Source organism: Amblyomma mixtum, chromosome 1, assembly GCF_055824585.1.
Source record: "Amblyomma mixtum isolate Tamu chromosome 1, ASM5582458v1, whole genome shotgun sequence".
Taxonomy (NCBI): Eukaryota; Metazoa; Arthropoda; class Arachnida; order Ixodida; family Ixodidae; genus Amblyomma; species Amblyomma mixtum.
The window spans coordinates 141393066-141418198 of record NC_143012.1 but is presented as its reverse complement, the minus strand read 5'-3'; the positions used below and the strand labels follow the sequence as shown (position 1 = coordinate 141418198).

At 46.4% G+C, this 25133-nt stretch overlaps 1 long non-coding RNA gene across 1 annotated transcript; it reads left to right on the top strand.

Annotated features, from left to right (window-relative positions):
• The first annotated feature begins 21281 nt into the window (after positions 1–21281).
• Positions 21282–22667, top strand: LOC149367765 (uncharacterized). Its single transcript, XR_016287884.1, has 2 exons — positions 21282–21516; positions 22423–22667. It is a non-coding gene; the product is annotated as an uncharacterized LOC149367765 (long non-coding RNA).
• The last annotated feature ends 2466 nt before the right edge of the window (positions 22668–25133 follow it).

Here is a 25133-nt window from a genome sequence, read left to right as displayed (position 1 = left end):
CTGCTAAAGAAAGCTATGATGTGCTGCAGCAATCAAGTGAACAAAAAGAAATTTGAGAAGAAAAGCTATATTTGGTTTAGAGGAGAAAAAAAAATATTTCGAAAACCAATCTATTTCATTCCTTTGTAGTAAATAGTAAGGAGGAAAAATGTGCTGGGATATTAACAACCAACTCAAAGCACACATTTAAAATATGCAAATGCTTGATACAAGATCTGACTTTCTAACTATGCGGGTATAGACATATTTAGTTTAGAATTCATATCTTTTAATTGAGTGCATTATTCTGAAAATAAAAATTGGTCAAAAAGAGGCAGCTGTTGGTTCATATCGGCACTTCCATCTATTCTTTGGATGTGATCTTCATTGTGCATATCCCCCAATACAATAATTCAATTGCATAGATACCGGCATTTCCATTCATAAACTGTGCTGATCACTTGCAGTAAGCCAATGATGTGACTTGGCCGGTAGATTATTAGGTGCGTCATTCTTGTCTGCGCAGAGACGAGGAGGTGTCAGGTAGACACCACCCATGCTTGCCAGTCTGAAGTACCCAGATGTCTGCGTACAGGCCAAAGAAAAAAAATCAGTCAGTGAGACCTACCACACAACTGCTTTCACACTAATGCAAACAAAAGCATCAATCAGATCAGAATCTACAAGCAGTAGTACTCTAGTGATCTGGCTTTGAAGAGTACTAACAGCACAATACAGAAAGTATGATTTCAAAATAAATGGCATGTACACTTCGAAAAGAACTATAAACACCACCCAGCTGTGACTGATACTGCTGGCAGACTAGAACACTTCATTAGAATGAATAACTCTTACATCATCCTGTAACAGTATTCATCTAATGCATAATATTTATTGCCACTATAATGCAGTGACAATCACAATAACTTCTTTTTAGATAACTAATTCACCTGTCTTCTGTATTTTACAAGTGACTGATTAATTGCAGTAAGTAAGTTAGGTGCAGTGAAAACTGAGAAGAGCTGTCACTAACCTCAGTAGCTCACAGGCAGCACAAAGCGTCTACATCCGAGTCTCTCAGACTGGCGACTCAAACACAGTAATTGCACTCACTAAACATCTGACAAGATGGTGATGCCGACGACCCCCTCGTTAAGCAAAGGGATGGATTCTGATCCTGCTGCATTTAGAAAACTTTTCACTTTCCTGCTCCACTAATGCTGGATTGACACTGCTAAAATAGTTGTAGAAAGATAGTAAGTGCATTAACAATGTCACATAACTATTTTAAGCTGCTAGCCAGTATAATCCATTGCATCCATATAAATGACCCCATTCAGTTACATAAATTAAAAACTCACGATATCTCTAGAGTCTGGTAGCGAGATCAATAAAGCTATATTCCAGTTGCTGCAGAAAAGCAGTGAGATTACAGCCAGGAAAATGAATCAGCACCAATACCACAGACATAACAAAACACAATATAAAATAATATGCTTTTTACGGCATGACACTACAGAGCAAGTGGAAACATCTCGGCGAAATCTAAGTCTCAGTACTTCTCTCTTTGATAAACTCCGGAGAAACCGCATGCGTCACCATAAAGTCCCTCGAAATAAAATTATTTCAAAGCATAGTCGAAAACATTGTGCAGTTTGCGATGGTACAGCCGAAAGTGTGCAATTCATTTTTGCACCAGTTCGAAGTATGCTTGAAATGCCCCCCCCCCCCCCAAAAAAAAAAAAAAACCAAAGCCAGTGCCCACAAACACTCTCTATGAGCGAATAACGCCGGAAAGGGATTACCAAAAGTTATTTTCGCGGCGAAACTCAACGGCAACATTCCTCTTACATTTGACGTGCGCAACTCTAGGCAGTTGTAGCTACATCGTCATTCCACTTCTAGGCACTGAACGGCCTGAGTACTGTGAGCATTTGTAACGTGGACTCGGCAGACCATGTTTTGTTCAGCTTAGAATTATACCCTGTACACACGCACACATAAAAACACGAAAAACTAAATGCCGGCAACCACTGCCACTGAGAAGCGTACGTCATTCCAACACAGTGCTTTCCGCTCGTTGGTCCCAATCATCGCAATAATGAGCACAACGATATCATGAGAGTAAAAACATGCAACTGTACTCCATGTCACAACTTCGTCGCAGCGGAGAGGAAGTTATAGGCGCGAAGCGACGGTTTCCGTGGCTGTGTGACAGGTTCGCGATCACGTGCAAACAGCGCACTTGCGGAAGCCGTTGCATCGAACTCAAACTTCTACTGCACTCCGAAAAAGTTGTCAGACAACACCCAGCAGCATTCACAGCACTTCACGCACCCCAGTAAAACATTTTGGAAGATAATTTCAAGAACTGTACTCACATTCGTAAGCAATCACACAAGGTCGTTCGTTCTTCCACGTTGATGCCGGCATTGTCACGGCGTGGTGCAGGGCGCAATACGACGTCCAATATCTTCAGAAGAACTTCAGGTGCTTCAGAAGGTCTTTCGAAGTGCGCAGATCACGCACCAATTCTGTAGCGCATTCGATGAACCACAGCACGAAAACAGCACACAAGGCGCAACGGCAACAAAAAAAGCTACGCCCGAAACGCCACCCGGCCCAACGTTAATGGAACTAAACTAAGTTGCCAAACTCTCCGCCTTCTCCATGCGGCTGAAGCGGCCCGCAAATTTTAGCGCGAGGGGGCGCTGCCGTCGAAACAGGCTCCCGCTGCCGCCGCTAGCAGACGCCGCAGGCCCGGCCGCCCAGCATCATAGCATGCAGCCTTCGGGAATGTTGAGCAACTGGCGTCCCAAATATCGCACTTACCCATGTTTATCGTAAAGACACCAGTCAGTTCTGAACCCTGTGCGGCGAGTATGCCACAAATCTTTGCTGCAGCAACTGGAGTGATAGATCATCGCTGCCTAGCCAATGAAACCGTTGGCCGCAATTGCGGGCGGTCATGATTTTTGAAAGGAGCGTGGTTATTAGAGTTTCTTCGCCAAAGTAGCATATTAGACATCTACTTTAAAGGTGGAGATCAGATCATCGCAAGGCTCATCGTAAGTTCACTTACCAGCTTGTCTAAACGCGAATCCTGCTACTCTGCGCGCATGTCGTAGAGTGCTTTCGCGACGCGATTGCTGCTGTGATCGTTGTCTCTGTGCTACGTGCGCTTGCATGCAGAGTTTCAGGTGCTGTATCTGCCATGCCGACGTGCTGTGCGCCCGGCTGCACGAGCGGCTACAGAAAAAACAAGACTGCGAGGAATTTTTTCGCGGCTCCTCGGGACGCGGATCTCCGTGCGGCATTGGATCGAGCCATTGCCCCGTGTTGACAGAAAACTCTCCGACAAATCACGTGTGTGCGACCTTCAGTTTCACGAAGACATACTGAAGACGTACACCTATGTTATTAATGGGGAAGCAGCAAATATCGAGAGGAGTAAGTGGAGCCTCGTCGAGGGGTGCGTGCGCAAAATGTGTTGGGAACAAAATGTAAAAGTATCTCTGTATTTGTGTCCACCTGTAGTGCACTGCGTGAAGGATCGAAAAATATTTTTGGAACGGTGGCGCACGCTAGGAACAATACACGGAGAGCGGTAAACTCAAAATACTGAAATTTCTTTTCTGGAGTTGGCGTCAGGCATCCTCGCTGTTGCAGGGAAAGAGAAACTGACGACTCAGGAACCCGAGGAAGTTCACTGGCTTCGCAGCTCGGGTTGTGAGCAGCGCGCGGAGTCATTCACGAAGTGAACGCTGTGCGTAAAATCTGCTTACTTCGGAAAACTGCGCCACAGAAATCGTAGGTACTTGTGGTCTGCTTTCGAGTGCCATAAATGCGGGGCTTTCGCTCTAAAGTTATTGTTAATTTATGTTTAAAACACACTGCACCAATGTCTGCCAGACATTCGCGTTTAGATAAGCTGGTAAGTGAACTTACGATGATCCTTGCGATGATCTGATCTCCACCTTAAAAGAATTGTCGAATATGCTACTTTGGTGAAGAAACTCCTATAACCACGCTCCTTTCAAAATGGAAATGAAGATCGGACACACGTGATTTGTCGGACAGTTTTCTGTCAACACGGAATGGCTCGATCCCATGCCGCATGGAGATCCGCGCGTCACGAGGAGCCGCGAAAAAATGCCTCGCAGTCTTGTTGTTTCTGTAACCGCTCGTGCAGCCCGGCGCACAGCACGTCGGCATGGCAGATACAGCACCTGAAACTCTGCATGCAAGCTCACGAAAAACAAAGACAACGATCACAGCAGCAATCGCGTCGCGAAAGCACTCTACGACATGCGCGCAGTACAACAACTGATCGGACCGGCTGAAGCCTGGTACGACTGCAGCGCCACTCAAAGCAGCCAGTGGTGGCGGCGCCGCGAAACCACTCTCGGTTTCGCAACTGAGTTTAGTTCCATGAACGTTGACCCGGCCGGCCGGTAACAAAAAGAACATGGCGCCGCTGCTGACGACTTTGGGATTGGACTGGATTGGCTTCGGTGTGACTTTTTTTATTTTTTGCCGCTGCTCCCGGAGGGAGTTTCTGCTTCCTTGGGAGAGCCGGTAACTCTGGAGTGCGAAATTCGTTCTGTGCTGCAGGACTCATAATTAGAAGTGCTGGCATTTCTACCAACGTGGTTCTAGACGCATCTCCCTCCCTTGAGAAGGAAACGCCTCGTTCAGCGTCCTTGAGTCGAGTCAGACTGCGCGGTAGGCGTCCGCATGAAGCGCGCGCACATCTGCTCGGACTAGAAAAACTAGCATTGCACCTAACATAGAGTTAATATGCACCTAACGACTAAGTACTCAAGGTGGGGCCATGCCTGCATGCTAAAGGAATTTTCGTCACACAGTGAAGTTGACTTGTAGGCCTTATAGCTGGTCTGTTGCAAAATGTGGGAAGCGCTTAAAACAAACAATATTTATTAATTTATGTCTACAGATACTAGCGAAGATAAAAAAAACACGCTAGGAACATAATCTTAATAATGGCCCTGTTTACTGTAGCGGCTGCCCGTCTCAACTACAGGTTTACTCTTTTGCAAAACTCACGAAGTCAGCTTCTCTTTACAGCGGAAGGGGTCTTTACCATTGAGGTCATTTTTTTAAGGGGGGGGGGGCAGAAATCGGGTGCGACATTGTACGAAAAATGTCGCGCGCCTCTTGTGCACGCTTCTGCCTTGTGTTGTTGCGGCGATAAAGGAATTAGGCGCAACTGTGTCAAGCCATTTTTCGCTGGTGAAATGAACCGTCTCCTCGCTGCAGTCGCGACGGAACGGTGAAACGCAGCTTTGCCAGACCTCAGTGCTGAATCCAACTCCCGACCCTCGCGAGGCGCAACGCCATGGTAAAAGTGTTTTTGCGATGCTGAAAAGGTGACTTACGAAGTTTTGGAAAGGTTCTGCTAATACTGCGCCGAATTACTGTACCACAGTGGGTCGTGTGCTTGGTCGGCAAACATTGCTCGTGGTAGAGCACGTGCGCAGCATTTATGCTATAAACAGGACGTTACGGGAAGAAGGCCCATTTTTTCGCCAAAAAAAACAACTGGTGCAGACACAAATCATCAAGAACTCGAGAAAAGGCGAATGCAATGACAACGATGTACAAGGCTGCTCCTATTCATGCTCATTAGTCAGTAGTGAGAGCTGATCATATTTTGTCTTTCAATGAGGAAAAAAATATTCGTTACAGATATTTGTATGCTTTGTTGATCCAGTTTCCGGAGATCTGAAGTGATGGTAACGGTGGTGAGGTTGTTTTTTACTCAAGAAAGCAAACGAATACATTGCCACTGTGTTCTGCCAAAATTTTCTTGAGATCGGTCGCCGATTCACAGGTGCCTTTCGAAAATTTAATGTTATATGCTTGCGTTTAATTATTTATAGCTTGCTGATGTGCAGTTTGAATTAAAATTTTACCGCCTTTTAGAGCAAATTCATATAGTGAAAACTGCGAACAATATCTATAAAATTTGGCTCAAGAACTCTTACCGAGAGAATGCAACAGATTCAGTTTTGACTGCGAAAGGAGCGAATTCAGTTAGCGAAGGCACGAAACAACCTCTGTAAAATATGACTCATTTTGAAGCGATACCGAGCCATTTCTATAGAAGTTGTTTTGACTGGCAACGAAGCGAGTTCATGCAGCGAAGGCACAAAACAAGCTCTGTAAAATTCGACTCATTATAAAGTCTTACGGAGGAAAATCTATTTAATTTGTTTTGACTGCGAAAGGAGCGAGTTCATATAGCGAAGGCACAAAACAAGATCTATAAAATTCGACTCATTATAAAGTCTTAAGGAGGAAATTCTATTGAATTTGTTTTGAACGCGAACGGTGCGACTTCATATAGTGAAGGCATGAAAGAAGTTCTATAAAATTTGGCTCATTATAAAGTCTTACGGAGGAAATTCTATTGAATTTGTTTTGACTGCGAACGGAGCGAGTTCATATAGTGAAGGCACGAACGAAATTCTATAAAATTTGGCTCATTATAAACTCTTATAGAACCAATTCGAAAGAGTCTCTGTTGACCTGCGTACACAGCAAAATTTTATAGTTAGGTCTCGTTAAAGAGTAAATAGACTACTTAATGAGCTGACTCGATAGACAGCGAGTTTCTATAGAGATCCTTTAGAATAATCAGGCTCCCCATACATGTTCAAAAGAAACTCGACATCCATGTTTGTAAGGGAATAGTTCTCTGAACACCAAGGGCCGAGAGCCACCCGTGAAATTGTACCGATTTCCTGGAAAATGGTACGAGACCGAGAGACGCCAAGCACGGATAACTGCTGTGCGCAGGGTCAAGTAATATCTCTTTTTCTTGCTAAACATGTTTGGTATGCTAGACGTGTAATATTATTTCTGATCAGTTTTCGTTGTAGTTCACTAAGCAGGGTTTAGTAGTAGAGCTCGCTCTAACGAATCTCTTTTTCGTGACTGTTCCTCATGGTTATTTATAAATAAGCACACAGCAGCAGCATGCTTGCAGTGTCCTTGAATACAGACTGCATGAGGCAATACATGCTGTGTAGAAATACAAGATATACTTAACAAGAAGCCTCTCGCGCTTCGCGTTATCTATCTTCATAAATAATCCGTCTGTTTTGCGGCGGAGTGTTTGGGAAGCCCGATAAGTGAAAAAGTGGTTTTAAGCAGAGAAAATGACGAGTACGTGTTTCTTCTCAGTATACACTTCAAACGAGCCCTAGGGGAAGGGACGAAGGAGAGAGGGGAACAGAAAGTACGAAATAAGTGGTAGGGTTTTAACGTAGTTAAACCGAGTAGACATGCGAAAACAGGTTTTTATTGGCTCATGGTTTTGCTTTCCTGGGTCGTCGGCACGTCTGGCGATGATATGACTCATATCAAGCTCCGATTGACGTTAAGCTGATCTAGTCTCCGCGCCGCAGATGGAAGTTGATTTAGACGATGATGTGTAAAGCACAACCCTAGAATATAGCAGCGTATCACTGTAGCGTCCGTTAGTTCGCGCAAAGCCGCAGAAAAGGGGTGTTATCATTTTTCTTCGTGACGCGAGAAGCGACCGGTCTAATCTCGATTGTTCACAGCCATGAACAGCTGCATCTGCATGTTTCCAGATTACTCTAGATGATCTCGACCTGTTATCTCGAAGTTTTCTTGCCGGCTTTAAATTGAACGATGCCGCCAGCAGCGGGCATTCGTAGTTCGACGATTGATGAGCACGCTTGTTGCTTACGCCACCACCGAGTGATTCAGTTCTTTTGCGGGCGCAAGTCAGCCCAAATAAAGAGCTTCGTTTGCAAGTCTTTCTGGTGTCTTCCTGACCGCTGGACGGCCGTCACTACAACGTGACATCTGGTGGAGGTGCTGGGTAGCCATTCCATGTACCGGACACCCCCTACAAGCCGTGACGCCAGCCCTCTGAGTCATTTACCGCAGGACCTTAGTCCAGTCCACCGCGCAAGCCGACGTCTGCAAGGCGACGCACCTGAGTTCGGGATTCTGCCGGACCCTACCCGGAAGCGAAAGCCAGTAGCAACGTCCTCTATAAGCTTGCCCCAGACGACGACTCCAATCATTTTTCACCAGCCCCGGGTGCCACCAGCCTTCGACGCTTCGCCCGGCGCCGACCCCGAAGAATAGCTGGAGCAGTTCGACCGTGTGGCTCTCTTTAACAACTGGGACGACGCCATGAAAATTAGGTACGTCTTCTTCGCCTTGGAGGGACCAGCAAGAATCTGGTTTGAAAATGAGGAAGCTAGCCTTACGGATTGGGAAACCTTCTAGGAGCAGCTTCTCAAGACTTTCACAGACGTCGTGAGAAAGGAGAGAGCCCAGCAGCTGCTACAGTCTCGCATACAACAACCAAACGAGACCGTTGTAGTCTACACTGAGGAGATGAAGCGTCTCTTCCGGCGGGCCGACGCAAACATGAAGAAAGAAGAGAAGGTCAAGCTGCTTATGCAAGGTGTTAAAGAGCAACTCTTTGCGGGCCTCGTACGGAACTCGAAAAAAAAAACCGTCGCGGAATTTGTAGAAGAGGCATCCACTATGGAAAAAACTCTTGATGCCCGAGCCCGCCAGTATGACCGCCAGCAGCGCATTTTCTCAGCAAACTGCCTGGACACCACTAACAACGATAACCTGCGGGAGGTTATCTGTCAAGTTGTTCGAGAGGAGCTCTGACGATTGCTGCCAACGGGAACGCAGCCACAGCTCACAGACGTCATCGGGGATGAAGTTCAACAAGCATTGGGTGTGACGCCGACCACCACGCAGCCTATGGAGCCCCCAGCCATGACTTACGCCGCAGCTGTGCGCCGTCCTGCACCTCGACGACGGGACCCAAGCCCCTATCGCCCTCAGCCAGCTGCGTTGGACCGCCGCCCTCTCGCCCCAACCTGCCCGTCCTACGACCGTAGCACACAGCCAAGGAAATGCGACGAGTGGAGAACTCCTGACCGGCGCCGCCCGCTATGCTTCCACTGCGGCGAAGCCGGTCACGTCCTCCGGCACAGCCCATACAGAAGACAGGGCATCCGAGGGATTCTCTTACGACGCCCCACGACCCCGACCCGGCCAGCGACCAGCCGAAATTGAGGAGTTTTTGCGTCGGGAAGAATACTCATCGCCGAGCCGCCTATCACGTTCCCCGTCGCCATTGTCCCCGCGCTTTGTATCTCCTAGCCGAGGTTACGCCGTGCGTGGACGCTCCCCCAGCCCCCGAAGGTTAAACTGAATAAAGCAGCCTCTGGAGGTGAGGTTGCTTCTAAGCGCAATGACAAAGATCGTCCACCGACGAAAACGCAATACCATGCCTCAACTACGACGACAACACCGACGACGACGACGACGACGCGGCCAGACCTGAAGCTTTTACCGCTGCCCAGTGAAGTAACATCGGAGTACGCCCACCGCAGCCTCACTACTCGACGAAGCCGAGATCGGACACCGAAGACAACGTACAATACGAGAACGCGAACGAGTGACCTTGAAGTTACGGTCGATGGTCACTCGGTTACTGCCTTGGTCGACACGGGAGCTGACTACTCTATCATGGGCGGCCCACTCGCTGTCCGACTCAGGAAGGTAACAACAACTTGGGATGGCCCGCTGATCCGCACCGCAGGTGGCAACCTGATTACGCCGTTAGGACGCTCCACCGCGAGAGTTACTGTAAACGGAAGAACCTATGCGAGAACCTTCCTGAAATTACAGCAATGCTCTCGAGACGTGATTTTGAGAATGGACTTCCTGAATGAACATCGAGCGATCATCGACCTTCGATCTAAGTCGATCAAGCTTTCCACGGACAAAGCCATATCTGCAACGACGACAGCGACTCATCACGTTGCCTTAAACGTCCTCGACGAAGCATTGAGCGTGCCGCCCCGATCAAGTGTCGTCGCCTGCGTAGGTACTGGAGACATCGAAACTGCCGAAGGCGTCATCTAGGGGAACACCCAGCGACTCCTGGATCGAGGACTAGCCATCGCAAGGGGAGTCGCCCAAATCCGAAATGGCCAAGCCCAGGTGTTGCTAACCAACTTCACCGAAGAATACCGGCATCTAAACAAAGGTACGACGATCGCTTTCCTCTACGAGCTCGCAGAGATCAGAGACAAATTTGCCCTACCCGACCAACCCGTAGAACCATCTGACCAAAGCAATCAACCAACGTTCGATATCAACTCAGCATTACCACGGAGCAGACAAGACCAAATACGCAGTCTTCTTCAAAAGTACAGCGATTGCTTCTCATCAGCATCGAATGTGCGCCGAACCAGGCTTGCCAAGCACCGCATTGTTACAGACGAACACGCCCGACCACTGCGACAGAGCCCCTACTGCGTATCGCCGCTAGAACGCCAAGCTATCCGCAAGCAAGTTGAGGAAATGCTTCGTGACGACGTTATCCAGCCATCAAGGAGCCCCTGGGCGGCACCAGTCGTCCTAGTGAAAAAGAAAGACGGCACCCTTCGCTTTCGCGTCGATTACCGCCGCTTGAACAGCATTACGAAGAAGGATGTCTACCCCCTCCCCCGCATCGACGATACATTGGACCGACTGTGCAACGCTAAGTACTTCTCATCGATGGACCTGAAGAGCGGCTACTGACAAATTGAAGTCGACAAAAGAGATCGCGAGAAGACTGCGTTCATCACTCTAGACGGACTCTTCGAGTTCAAGGTGATGCCATTTGGTCTCTGTTCCGCACCAGCCACATTTCAGCGAGTAATGGATACAGTGCTGGCAGGCCTGTATGGTATATTTGTATGGTATATTTAGATGACGTCGTTGTCTTCGCCTCGAACTTTGAGGAACACCTAAAAAGGATTCGAACAGTACTGGACGCAATAAAATCATCCGGCCTAAATTTGAAAGCAGAGAAGTGCCACTTTGTCTATGAAGAGCTGCTGTTTCTAGGCCACATTGTTAGCAAGGAGGAAGTACGGCCAGACCCGCAGAAAACCGCTGCTATCGCAATGTTTCCGCCACCGGCCGATAAGAAAGCTGTGCACAGATTCCTCGGACTGTGCGCGTATTACCGTCGTTGCGTCAAAAACTTTTCGCGCATCGCCGAGCCACTGCTCCACCTGACAAAGGCAGATGTGCCATTTAAATCGGAAGCGCCGCAAATAGAAGCCTTCAAGGAACTTCAGCGCCGTTTACAGACCCCACCGATCCTTGCGCACTTTGATGAAAACGCCAAGACTTCATACCGACGCAAGTAGTGTGGGCCTAGGCGCTGTCCTCGTTCAGAAAATTGACGGAGTGGAGAAGGTCATCGCGTACGCTAGCCGTTCCCTGTCCAAAGACGAAGCTAATTATTCGACAACTGAGAAGGAGTGCCTTGCCATCATCTGGGCTACGTCGAAATTCCTCCCCTACCTGTACGGACGACCGTTCAAGGTGGTCAGCGATCACCACGCACTGTGCTGTGCTGTGTTTGAAAGACCCCTCCGGCCGCCTTGCTCGATGGAGCCTGCGGCTCCAGGAGTTTGATGTAGCCGTCGTTTACAAGTCCGGACGTAAGCACTCTGACGCCGACTGCCTGTCACGAGCCCCTGTAGATGCACCGCCGCCGGACGACGATGAGGACGCCTTCCTGAGACCGATCAGCTCCAGCTCTTTTGTACAACAGCAACGCGCGGACCCCGGCATAAAATGCCTCATCGAATACTTGGAAGGCAAGGTTTCTTTACTCCCCGCCTCGTTTAAGCGAGGATTGTCTTCGTTCTGTTTACAGAACGATGTCCTCGTGAAGAAGAACTTTGCAGCGAAGAAGACAGCCTACCTCCTTGTTGTACCTTTAAGTGTGCGCGCAGAAGTTCTTCAGGCCTCACACGACGAGCCGACAGCTGGACATCTCGGGTTTTCTCGCACCCTCCGCCGCATTCAAGACAAGTATTACTGGCCCCGACTGTCTGCCGATGTCGCACATTATGTGAGAACCTGCCGAGATTGTCAGCGACGAAAGACCCCGCCAACCCGACCAGCCGGATTTTTGAACCCCATTGAACCGCCCTCAAGGCCCTTTCAGCAGATCGGCATGGACTTGCTTGGCCCGTTCCCGAAATCAACATCTGGAAATAAGTTGATCATTATAGCGACCGACTACCTGACCCGCTACGCCGAGGCAAAAGCCCTACCCATCGGAACAGCAGCAGAAGTCGCCAAAATTTTCGTAGAGAACATTCTTCTGCGACACGGCGCCCCCAATGTGCTCATTACTCACAGAGGAACAGCATTCACGGCGGAACTGACCAAGCCATCCTGCGTTACAGCCAAACCAGCCACCGGAGAACAACTGCATACCACCCGCAGACCAACGGACTGACCGAGCGCCTCAACAAAACCATCGCCGATAAGCTCGCCATGTATGTCGATGCCGAACACAAGGCCTGGGACGTCATCTAGCCTTACGTAGTCTTCGCCTACAACACTGCAGTGCAGGAGACCACCCAGACGACGCCTTTTAGACTCGTCCATGGCAGAGAGGCCGCGACCACGCTGGACGCCATGCTGCCGAACGTTACCGAAGAAGATAACGTCGACGTCGCCGCCTACCTACAACGCGCAGAAGCCCGAAGACTTGCCCGATTTAGGATCAAAGACCAGCAGCGGACCGACGCCACACGCTACAACCTACGAAGACGCGACGCGGAATACAAGCCAGGAGACCAAGTCTGGGTTTGGACGCCCATTCGCCGCCGAGGATTGAGCGAAAAGCTTTTGCGACGCTATTTCGGCCCGTACAAGGTTCTTTGTCGGCTAGGTGAATTGGACTATGAAGTCGTCCCTGACCAAATGACTGCATCCCAGCGACGCCGCGTACGACCCGAACTAGTCCATGTCGTACGCCTAAAGCCCTATCATGCACGCTAAAGGACGCCGTGTTTCCACATTCGGTGTTTATTTTTGCACAATCCGTTTATGATTGTTGACAGCCGCATTATTTTCTAATGCATCGAGGCGATGCTTCTTTTATAGGGGAGTAATGCCACGAGTCTTTGTAGCGTTTGTTTGTTGTGTTTATTTGTTCATGCTTCAAGGCTGCCGGCACGCCGCTTTATCGCTTCGTTTATGACGCAAGACGCGCCTAGAATTATCTCGATGGATCGCATCCGGACGGAGCCGACTCTAGTTTGTGCCGGAATGTTCTAGTAACTTCTAAAGCTTTATCTCGAAAATTCGCTATCGGCTATAAAAAGAGCACGGCCGACAGCGGTGGGCTTTCTGTTCGACGACCATCGAGCACGCTTGTTGCTACGCCGCCGCCGAGTGATTCAGTTCTTTGCGGGCGCAAGTCAGCCCAAATAAAGAGTTTCGTTTCGAAGACGTTCTCGCTGGTTTCCTGTTCGCCGTACTGCAGTCACCACCACGTGACAACATTGTGAAACAGAGCGCAAGCACGTAATGCAGCAGAGGTAGCACCATGTAACCTCCCGCCTGTCCTGTATAGCTTTTGTCGGGTCTATTTCAAAATGTGTTTTTCTTTTAAATCAGAACACTGAAGCAAGTTTTGTTTCAATTGTGTATAAAAGCCTTCCATACCTGCGCAGTGCAGTCATCCTCAGACTTTGAACAAACTGGCTGAGAGGTATGTTTACTCGAGCATCGTTCGCAATGGATTGAAAGGTGTAATGAGTGTGTGCTTGTGAGAAGTAACTAGTCTCGTGCACACAGTCATTTCGCCATAATCTTGTCTCTCCCAAAGAGGAGTGCCTACAGATGAAACAAATGTTGCGCTAATTTCAGTTTCATTTGGGGAATAAAGTTGCATACATGGATCGCTTACCTCCTATGGCTTGGCCACCCTGTATATCAGCACAACTTTTGTTATAGACGGAAGCAGCATCAGAAGACTGTTCGGACTTAATCTTCACTGCAAGTCGCAGTGATTCACTGCAATTTTCTGCAAGTCGCACCATCTTTTCGCATATGCTAGGCGTCGCAGCGCAAGGCACAGTGCATCAAGGCCTAGCGGGGTAACTTTCTGCGCACGCCCACTTTGTACCAACAGGCACAATGCCCTGAGTTAATCATTCATGTCTTATTTCTGGAACCTGAACTGTTTTTTGAACAGAGTGCAGTCGATATTATCAATATCTAGAAGTGCGAATCCAGAACAATACTTATATAGCTCATGCTGCGTGCGGCGCCTCAATCGTTTTATTGTGATCTTGCCGTGCCCACGCAGATGTTTATGCATTGCGTATGATTGTTTGTGTGTTTGCAAGCTTCTCTTGTGTGGAGATGTCGAAGAGAATCCCGGGCCATCAGTCGATGAAATGTTTAAGAATATAATGGATGGCCAACAGGTTATTTTGTCCGAAATTACTGAAATCAAGACTCGCCTTGCAGCGACGGAGAAGGCTATAAATAGTTTTGGCGATAGGTTAGTGCACTTGGAAGATAATGTGACTGAGCTGCAGCTGAAGGTTTCTGCAATTGAGAGTAGAAATGCATCTGTAGAAACTATGCATGCGACATTAAAGTCTCAGCAAGCAAAACTTGTGGACCTAGAAGATCGTAGCCGCAGGTCTAATCTGGTAGTTTTCGGCATAACTGAGGAGGCAAACGAGTCAGAATCTGTTTTACGCGACAAGGTAATTAAAGATGTTTTCGAAGCCAAGCTGGGATTGAGCTGCTCATCAGTTGCTAGAATACACAGACTCGGTAAAGCGTCTGGAAATCGACCAGTTATTCTCTATTTTCAAGATTTTAAAGAAAAAGAAGCAATTCTTAGTAATTGCACGAAACTAAAGGGAACGGGCATTGGCGTTCAAAACGATTATTGCGCAGAAACGATTCGAAGGCGAAAACTGCTTTGGGCCAGCGCTCAGAAAGATAAAGATGCAGGAAAGAAGATTTGGCTTGTACATGACAAGATCCGTATTGACGATGACATGTACACGTGGGATGATGCTTCGAACTCGCGTAAGCTGTTATCAAAGCCCAGTAAGCTGCAGCCCCAAAGCTAGCGGTTAGGGGCGCGTCAATTTCGCCTGCTCAGTCTGAACGCTAGAAGCATTGTTAACAAAGTGCAAGATTTGGAAGAACTGCTGTTGTTACATGATCCTCATTTCTGCATTATCACTGAGACATGGTTGCATGGTCTGATTCGCAATGAAGAAATCGTTCCGCCAGGTTACCAACTATACCGAAGAGATAGAGGGTCTCGTGGTGGGGGCGTAGCCATTGTTGCGAAGTATGGTACTGAGGTAACAATTGCAGACCAAATCAGTGAACACGAAAGCCTGCTCCTAAAAGTGTCCCTCTGGGGTAACACGTTCTTTCTTTGCGCAGTTTATCGACCTCCAGATGCTGATGATTCGTTTCTACTTAAGTTATATGATCATCTTCTAGTATTTTCAGGTAAAAACTTCATTATTACTGGGGATTTTAATCTGCCCTGTATTGACTGGAATCGCATACAGTATGGCTATTCCGTTGCCGGTGACACACTAATAGATATAATGTACTCTCTTAACCTCGAGCAGATAGTTAAAGATTGTACTCGCGGTAGTTCAATTCTAGACCTACTGCTTATTTCCGAAATGTTCTGTAACGGAATAGTTCGCGTGGAGCCTGGTATTTCTGACCATAATTTAATATCTTTTTCCTGGAGTAAGACTGCTAGTAAAAGCAGGCGACTTGTCTCATCAACTGCAGTTAAAAATTACACCAGAGCGGACGACACGGCCATAATTGACTACCTGGACGTGCATCTTGATAGCGTTAGTCATAACGTAGAACGTTCCTGGCAACATTTTCGCGCAACGGCACAATTTTGCATTACCCACTTTGTTCCCACAAAGAAAATTTCCAAGCGTCGCGCTAACCCTTGGATCAATCGCGATATTATTCACATGAAAAGAAAAATTAAGCGCCTGAGAAAACAGCATAAAACTTCCACACCGCAGTTTAGTGAAATGAAAAATGATTTAGTAACAAAAGTCAGGCATGCAAGAAACAATTTTTTCAGTAAAACGCTATCAGAGTTTATTGTGAGTGACCCCCCAAAATTTTGGCGTCACGTAAGCCAAGATAATGAGGAGATTCATAAAATAAAATTTGAAAATAAAATTATCAATGAACCAGCAGACATAGCAGGAATTTTCAATCGGTATTTTCAGACAGTTTTTTCGGAGCGGGATAAACATGAATATCACAGTACCCCAACGGCTCCAGAGAAAGCTTTATTGATTACTCGCGAAGGTGTCATTACCATGTTGCTTAATTTGAATGCAAAAAAGTCCACAGGCCCTGATGGCATTCCGAACGCTTTTCTTAGACGTTATGCTGAGCAGATTTCAGGGTTTCTAACTGATATGTTCAACTTGTCGGTTGCTACAAGTGGCATTCCAGCTGATTGGCGCATTGCACGTGTTACACCAATTCATAAAAAGGGTGACCGACTCTCTGTAAATAATTATCGTCCTGTTTCAATTACAAGTACATGTTGTAAATTGTTGGAGCACACTATTGCATGTTACATTCAAGATTTTTTAGCAGACCATAATTTGTTGTCGTCATATCAGCATGGCTTCAGAAAAGCCATGTCTACAGTAACCCAGCTGGTTTCAACTGTGCATGATTTATCGAGTGTGCTTGATGTGTCTGGTCAGGTAGACATTCTGTTTTTAGATTTCTCAAAGGCCTTCGACAAAGTGCCTCACGGTAAACTACTGTATAAATTAGAACGCCTTGGTCTCCCTTCTTTTATTGTTCAGTGGGTCGGTGCATACCTCCGCAATAGAAGCCAATTTGTTGAAATAAGAAGTTGTGCATCTGGTGTCCTTCCTGTTACTTCAGGCGTACCACAAGGAAGTGTTTTAGGGCCACTGTTGTTTCTTATCTATGTTAATGATTTAGTGGATGTTATCCCCGGTGAAGTATCTATAAGACTGTTTGCTGATGATTGTCTTGTTTTCAAAGAAGTAACCTGCGCTAACGATCATATTTTGCTTCAGAACAGTATTCTAGCAATAGCACGATGGAGTGATCGCTGGGGGATGGAGCTGAACACAGATAAAACGGTACTCTTGCGTGTTACTAGGAAGAAGTCAATTAGTACTTTCACATATTCGCTCTATAACAGGCCTATTTCAGTAGTTGATAAGTATAAATACCTTGGTGTTACACTGACTAACAAGCTAACCTGGTCCGAGCATATAAACGATATTTGTGTAGCCGCTCTTAGAAAGTTGTGGTTCCTGAAAAGAAAACTCAGAAGCGCACCACCTTGTACAAAAATCCTAGCTTATAATGCATGCATAAGGTCGAAACTAGAATATGCCTCTGTTGTATGGGACCCTCATTGTAAAAAAGATATTATGCAGCTTGAAAAGGTACAAAGAAAAGCAGTTAGATTTATTTTCGGAAAATATAAACGCTTAGACTCCCCTTCTAATTTAATGAAGCTCAATAATATCCCTACATTAGCAGCACGAAGGCAAGTTAGCCGTCTTGCATTTCTTTATAACGGTCTTTCCGGAAAGATCAAGTTACCCATACCAGAATCTGTTAAACATGCTAGTACAAGGACAACGCGGCATAATCACGAACAATCCTTAGCCCCAATCTTTGCTCGCACTAACACATTTAAATATAGTTTTTTCCCCCGCACGATCACTGAATGGAATTCTTTACCACGCAACATTTTTCAAAGCAAAGACTTCGTGAAAGGACTAGAAAGCCATATTTTGCATACCTAACATTTATTTTCCTTCCAGAAGAGTTATTGGTCATGCATTTAGAATTCGTATTATTCATGAGATGTGTTGTCCATTTATTTCCCAATATTAGTTTTCTCATATAGTTTTTCTTTTCAGAAATGTGTTGTTTCCCATGTGTTCTTTCTCACATTATATATGTTCTTCTCGTGTTCTAAATTTGTATGCCCATCCTGCTTGGGCCAAAACATTGGCCTGCAGTATATGTAAATAATAAAAAAAATAATCCATATTCAATATTTTATGATGAATTATTAGTGACATTTAGCAGCCACCGACCTTTTCTAGGCCACATCAAGTCACCGATTTCCTCAAATTTCAGCATCGAGGCAACATGATGATTGTGCAAGATACTAGAAGGTTGGTTTATGGGGATTTAACGGCCCAAAACTACTCAGGCTATGAGGGACGCCGTAGTGAAGGGCTCCGGAAACTTCGACCAACTGGGGTGCTTTAACGCGCACTGACATCGCACATACATGGGACTCTAGAATTCTGCCTTCATTGAAATTCGACCGCCGCGGCCGGGAACGAACCAGCGTATTTCGGGTCAGCAGCTGAGCGCCATAACCACTGAGCCACTGCTGCGGCTCAAGATACTAGAAGACATACCAATTACCTGCCAATTCATCAGTACTACAACGCTCCCAGTGGAACTTACGACTTGGCAGTGACTGCATCGTGGCGCGTGTCGACCCCACCCGACTAAACGAAATTAATTTCATTGAAGTGCACTAGATGTTACGCCCGCGAATTTTGAAATGGCTATAGTATATCGACACTGTTGCTGTTAGCATAGAACCAACTAGAATTCAAAAGAGCGGAGTATGCATCGGCTCATGCATTGCTCCAATCTTAAGCGATATCTACCTCGCCCATCATGACCGACTGATAAAAGAGCAGCTCTGTTCGTCAGCAGCCGTGAAGGTTTTCAGGTTCGTGGATGATTACCTAATCCTTTTGGCCAGTAATGAACGTACTTTTCTTAGCTCAGTTTCAGAAGTGCTCCAAGTGTTTGAACGGTACCTCTCGCCCCTCGTTTTGACCCATGAGGTAGCCGTGAATGGGTCTTTACGCTTTCTCGACTTGAGGCTATCGACGGCACAAAATCACCTGTGTTGGTCGCATGAGCCAAGATGGAGAAAGTCCTTGTTGCCTTACAGTTCAGCTCACTCCAAGATCGTTAAGAGGGGCATTGTGAACCTCTGTTTCACAAATGCCTTAATGAAGTCCTGTGTCCACTCGATGGACCATAGTCTGAAAGAGCAGTATCGGAGGCTGATAAAAGATGGCTACCCCGAGCACCTTCTGATCTCAGTAGCCTGCTCCCTCTTGAGGAAACTCAAAGGAAACCACCCAGGTAGCACACGGCAGCGGGCCAATATTGGAAATCCACTGGCAAAGCGTGGCCCTAACTAGGCCCAGAGTTGCCAGTGAGCATCCGATATTGGTTGTGCCACTCCTTAGCACATCCAACAATGGACCTGGTTGTCCATCGCTTTACCAGTATTGGCTGAGCCATAATTAGATCCTGGCTATCATGGGCCAGGTTAGCCAGGATTGCCCCACTGTTTGCCATTGCTGGCTGTGCCATCATCGAATCCTGGCTATCATGGGCCATGTTAGCCAGTGTTGTTCCACTCTTTGCCAGAATTGGCTATGCCATTTCCGGGAGCTGGCTATATTGGCCTACGATTGCCACCGTTTATCCAGTGTTCAAAGTATACTGGCAAACGTTGGTAAACATTGTGTCATCCATTAAAATGGGTTCAAAATTATTTTTATTGTCGAGTACCATATCGGCAGTTCATAATTTTCGAACGCGCTAAAACATGCGAGTTCAAAGATTTGGTTTTATTTATTATTATATTTTAACCGAACACTTTTGCAGTTTGTGAGCAAAGCTACCGATGATTCCGTTGGAAAAGCTGCACTCTGGTTGCGCAGTGAGCAGCAATAATGCGTTTAGGAGAATTGCGATCGAAGTCCTGTTGATCAGAATTAACGTTCTGATTACACCCGACACGCCTTCAACAAAAATTGTCAACAGGTGCCTTCAACAAAAATCAAATAAGTTTCATTTGTTTAAATTTTTGGAATAAAAAAATCACATTTTTTTATTCGCTCTAGGAATTCACTGCCGCAGTACGCAGCTGGTGTCTGCTTCAGGGAGATCGCGATACAAACGTAATAGATTAGCGCAAGTGCATTCGCTAAACCGAAATTGTGCTCAGTTTTGGCAACGTCCAGAAACGAAGCAGTCGCCTCGTTATTTCGAATTACGCATTGCGCTCGTGAAATATTAGGCGGATGCTTCATAAACGCACGCGGACACGTGCTAAGCGATTCCTACGCTTCCCTTCGTCTTGCCCTGTGATCGCGCATTTCCCGTGTTTTCTGATTTGCTATTTCCTTCCTTTTCTGCAAATCGTTATGTTGGAAATTGTTGTTTTTGACCATTTTATTTTTCTGTTGCGTAATTTGTGTTTGGGGCTATATAGCTCTTGCTCACGTCTTTGCATATTTACTCGCAGGTTCTTTTTTTCTTTCGAACATCACCTTTATTGATGAAAACCATCGAAAGTAGTTGCGAACCACAATTCAACATGCCTTTGTTTGTTTTTGCTTTTTTTGCGCGAAACTTCCACCCCAACAAACAATTTGAGGATTCTTCGACGACCACTGAATAAATGGACTGACAACTGGCGTTAGACGCATGTTAACCTAGCTTGTTTGGCGCATGTACGGTACATGAAACTATGAAAGAGCGCGCATTCTGCTTGGATATTTTTTTTGCTTTATATTTTTGTTATGTGGTAACATTTTAAGCTATCTTGAACTGACAGAAGCCACATCATACGGCCCCACAAAATACGCGAGTGTCGCAAGTCGTTTTGGCGAAATGCATCTTGAAGCTCCAAGTTTTTCACTTCAAAATTTTCAGGCGTTTGCTGCAGCTTTGTAGCAATACTTTGACGTGTTTCCCATCCACTTCTCTCTTGTAGATATTGCTTTCTGTACTGCCTGTGGCCATGTGACTCATTCTCCAAAAATTCCAAACCCTTTTCACGTGTTTTGGCCTCTTTCCCTCTCTCTTTCAAGTCTTCAAGTCCAATATCTCCCCACCTGTTCTCCCGGCCGTGCCCTTTTCCAGGGAGCGGGCTAACCCCCCACCCCGCGAAGCGCTATTTTTTCTTTTTGGTTGTCACTTTCTCAAACCTGTTTTCCCTCGCACGCAGCTACGCGCTTGGCTGTTCCTCCACCTCCCTGTCTCCACTTCAGCTCGAGGACTTTTCTCGGAACCACAAAACCTGTGTAAAGGAAAATTACTCTCTCCCCTCCAGCCAACCCCCCCCCCCCACACACACACACACACACCATCGTCTCCACTGCTCGTCTTGGAACCGCGCGACTCATCACAATAAGACATTCTTGACTGCACGGCGGAGCTCAACCACGTGCACAACCAACGCGACGAAAATGCATGCACACTCGAGCTAGTACCGTTCATAGTCTGTGCACGAGAAAAGCCACACTCATATATAGGAGAGCTCCGACGCTGTTCGTACCGCCTGCAAGATCTTTTGTAAGTACTAAAACTCTTTTACCTTGATATACGTCTGGAAGTTAAAGTGGTTTTTGTAGTAAATGTTGCTTCGACTACATGCGCCTTTATTTTTTAGGCAGGAGAAGAGAGCGAGTCAAAAAGCACGAGGACGACTTCTGTGTACCCACTCTCATTGCGAAATGGCTTGCTTGACGTCGTGCGCAGTGGAATTGTGGCCGAATGGTGAGAATTTAATTTTTCGTCTTAGGTGAGATGAACTCACTAAAGATTCACTACTTTGGCTAACAGCGGGTTTGAACTCATATGACTTGAGATAGGATGCATTCGGGAATATGTCCTTTACCGCTTATGCACGACGGAAATCAGAACCGCTTAATTAATTTTCCACTGCAGACTAGTTGGTAAGGATATGTGTAATACTTCCGTAGTGTTTCTTTTTGCCTTCTACTCTTGCAGACTCAATAGAAAATCCGCAATTACTGGTTAAAGCTTTTGCCCAAGTTCTCTCGCAATGAAAAAGGGCATTACTCTGGACTATAAGACTAGTATTTTTGTGTGGTTTTCAAGTTGCAGTTTCGAATCCAACTATAGCATGCATGCGAAGCAACTAAGGTAAAACAAAGGTGCCCTGAGTTCCTTGCGTTCAGCGTATTTCGTCAAAAATCGCAAGCCGCATTTTTAACCCCATTAATTAAAACTAATCAAAAATGTTGTTTTGACGTCCATGTGGAAGAGACGCTACAACCTGTGCATGTTTACTGGAATAAAAAATTACCTCGCAATTTAGAGATACGAGTTATATTAAAACAAAATAATACATTAATCTGTTTTCAATATCACATTAATTTGCTTATCTCGCATTGTATATATTTACTAGGAGTGCGACACGACGCATTAAACTAAATTAAACCATTTGGTATGAGGGAAGTTTAGTAAATTAAATTCCACTTTGTGCAACTAATGTGGTGCTGGTTCTTAAGAATAAATTAAAAATTATCCTGCAAAATATGTTGCTAGTGTCTTCACGATGACTGTGTTTCACAAAATTCTGTGTTATTTAATCATTTTTGTTTTTGTTCTGTGATGGCCATAATTCAACTTACCATGACATCATGCATCTCTTTGCAGGCTTGGCGCTTCGTGAGGCCATCGTGCAAGAACTGGACGAGGAATTTGTTTGAATGCAGTCCAGCAGTCCCCTTGCAAGTGGAGTGCAACGATTACTTTGGATATGACTGATCAGTTCACTGGAGGACAGCTCCGTTGAGCGCTTTATGGATGCCTTAGCAGTGCCGCAGCAGCTTGCCGAGATGCTTTGTCCAACCTGATCGGCACGCACCAAACTTGAAAATAAATTGTTTTCCCACAGCCTCTGCCACCATGCTCTTGGGCCCCTTTTCTTTACTCCCCACGGTGGCTGGTGGTAGCGCAAACCATCCTGTGTGCGCTAGAAGCGTGATTCTTGTAACTCAAAGCAATAAACGGGTCTTTTTTCTGGAATTCTTTCGCAACCTCATTTATGAATATTTGCTAGGTAGAATGGTATGTATGTACATCCATCCACAGTGCCGGTCATTGCCGAGTGGGTTAATTGCGTGTGCCAGCGTTCGAAAGCTGGATGCCATTATTCGAAAGCTGGAAACCATTATTCGAAAGCTGGAAACCATTATTCGAAAGCTGGATGCCAATATTCGAAAGCTGGAAACCATTATTCGAAAGCTGGCTACCAATGTTTGAAAGTTGGCTACCAATGTTTGAAAGTTGGATGCCAGTATGAGACCTTTGCTGGTCCATGCTGCAGAACGAACATCGGGACTGCGTTGGCCGCTTGATCGGCCGAGCGTTGGCCCAAAACTGGCATGAAAGTAAGGCCAATGTGTGAAGTGGTAGCGCTCGGCCCAAATGCCAGTGTAGGACCGATGTTCGTGCCAAGTTTTGCCAACACTTGCGCGACGTTCGGCCAATGTTGTTGTGCTGCCAGGGCAAGTGAGTGCTGCCCCAGACCACCAACACAAAGTCGCTGTGGTGCCGTACCTGTATGGTCTTTCTCACAGGCTCAAAAGAATTGGACAGAAGGCAGGTGTCCGAGTAGTGTTCTCGGCGCCCGACAAGCTATCCAAGCTTTGTCGCAGAGTAAATGCCCCGGCTGTGAGAGTGCCAACCTGCCTTGTTAGGCACCGTGCACCCTTCGTTCCTTGCGAGGTTGGTGTAGTTTACAAGATAGCCTTGAGCAGCGGCAAGGCCTACGTGGGGCAAACCGGACGTGGCCTCAATGAGCGTCTTACGGAGCACTCAAATAATGTTTCTAACACCGTCAAGAAAAACCTGGGTGTTCACTGTTTAAAGTGTCCCTCCGGTTCCTGCGAGCCTTTCCTTCATGACTGCTCGGTCATCGCGAGAAACGCGCATCAATACACACGCGAAATTATAGAAGCCGCCCACATTCTAAAGCTAGGTGAAGATTGTGTTAGCACACCCTCTATAGCGCTAACGAAACGTGAGTTAGATTATTTGAGCCAGGCATAGAGCAATTTTAATGTGTAGGATTCCGAAATTCGTCTTTTAGCCTTTTTTACCTTTTGGACAAGGTTGTTTTCTGTCTTCTGCTTTAAACGTCCCTTTTGGTTCTTTTATCGGTTTTAAAAATTTTTTAATGGTCTTTTTGGCCTTTTAGTGCATTTTGTTCACTTGTCATCTCCTAGAGTTTTTTGTCTCTTGTACTGCCTGCTTGCGTCATCCTTTTAAGCGTCATCCTTTTAAGCGTGATCCGTTTAATCGCCCCTCCACTTGTCTCTTTATCTTGTCTAGTTTTCATTTTTTGTTCCCTCCAAGGGTCACCCTTGCCCTCATATTATTTTCAATTGCACTTTGTTATCTTTCGGTCGTGTGCAAACACAGCAGATGTTACTCATGTCTTCCCGCACACTTTTAGAACGTATATATATGTTGCTCCAAGATAAAATAATCAGTTGAAGTCAGCGCTGTATCGTCTTGCCTTTCTTTGTCCGTGTCTTAGGAGTGCGCTGTGTTTTTCCTCAAGATGAACTACCAACTAGCCCGCTCTTCCACCCTTGCTAGAATTCTTCGAACTAGTTCTTCTAGCGAACTACTTTATTCATTTCAATAACAGATAGGGCTGTGCAAATAAATCAGGACAGGTGACATAGAAACGAGAAGTAGACCTCGGTTGCAGACTTCAAACTGTTTATTCACGAATGAAACCGCAGGTTATGCAAGTGCGCAATCGAAGCATGAAAAAACCGTTGTAATTCGCACAGATTTTGATATAAGGTAACACAGTGGTCATATTTTTCTTTTCATGGGTAAACGAAAGCATCACAGCTTGCCTTGTCATCAATGCGCGACTGACTATGCGACGGACTCAGCCTACGCGAGGCGTGCTTGTGCGAGCGAAGAGGTTATCGCCCATCCTGCTCAGAGATCAGGGGGTGAGGTATATCACCAAGGCGGCGAAGAGTGCATGTGTACAGAGCAGGTGTCCAATTATCGTCGCATCGCTCACACTATCGAAAAAAAGCACCGGTTTTAATGCGGCAGCATTGGGACGGCCATCGCGGCGTAAACTGTCATGGCTCCGTCGTCTATGTGAAGCCTCCGTTTGTCAACCGTAGTAGGTGGCGAGTTCGCTGCTGAAGCGTCGGCGATCGAAACGACCTTCGACAGAAGTTCGACGGCACACCCTAGCCTCTACCGCAAACATTGTATATACAGTATCCGTGGTACAGTATCCGCGTGCCTGTCGAGACTATAGCGGCTGCCGACCATATTTGAAGGGCTCGCGGATACTGTACTCTAACCGAAACCAAGTGTCACGTGAA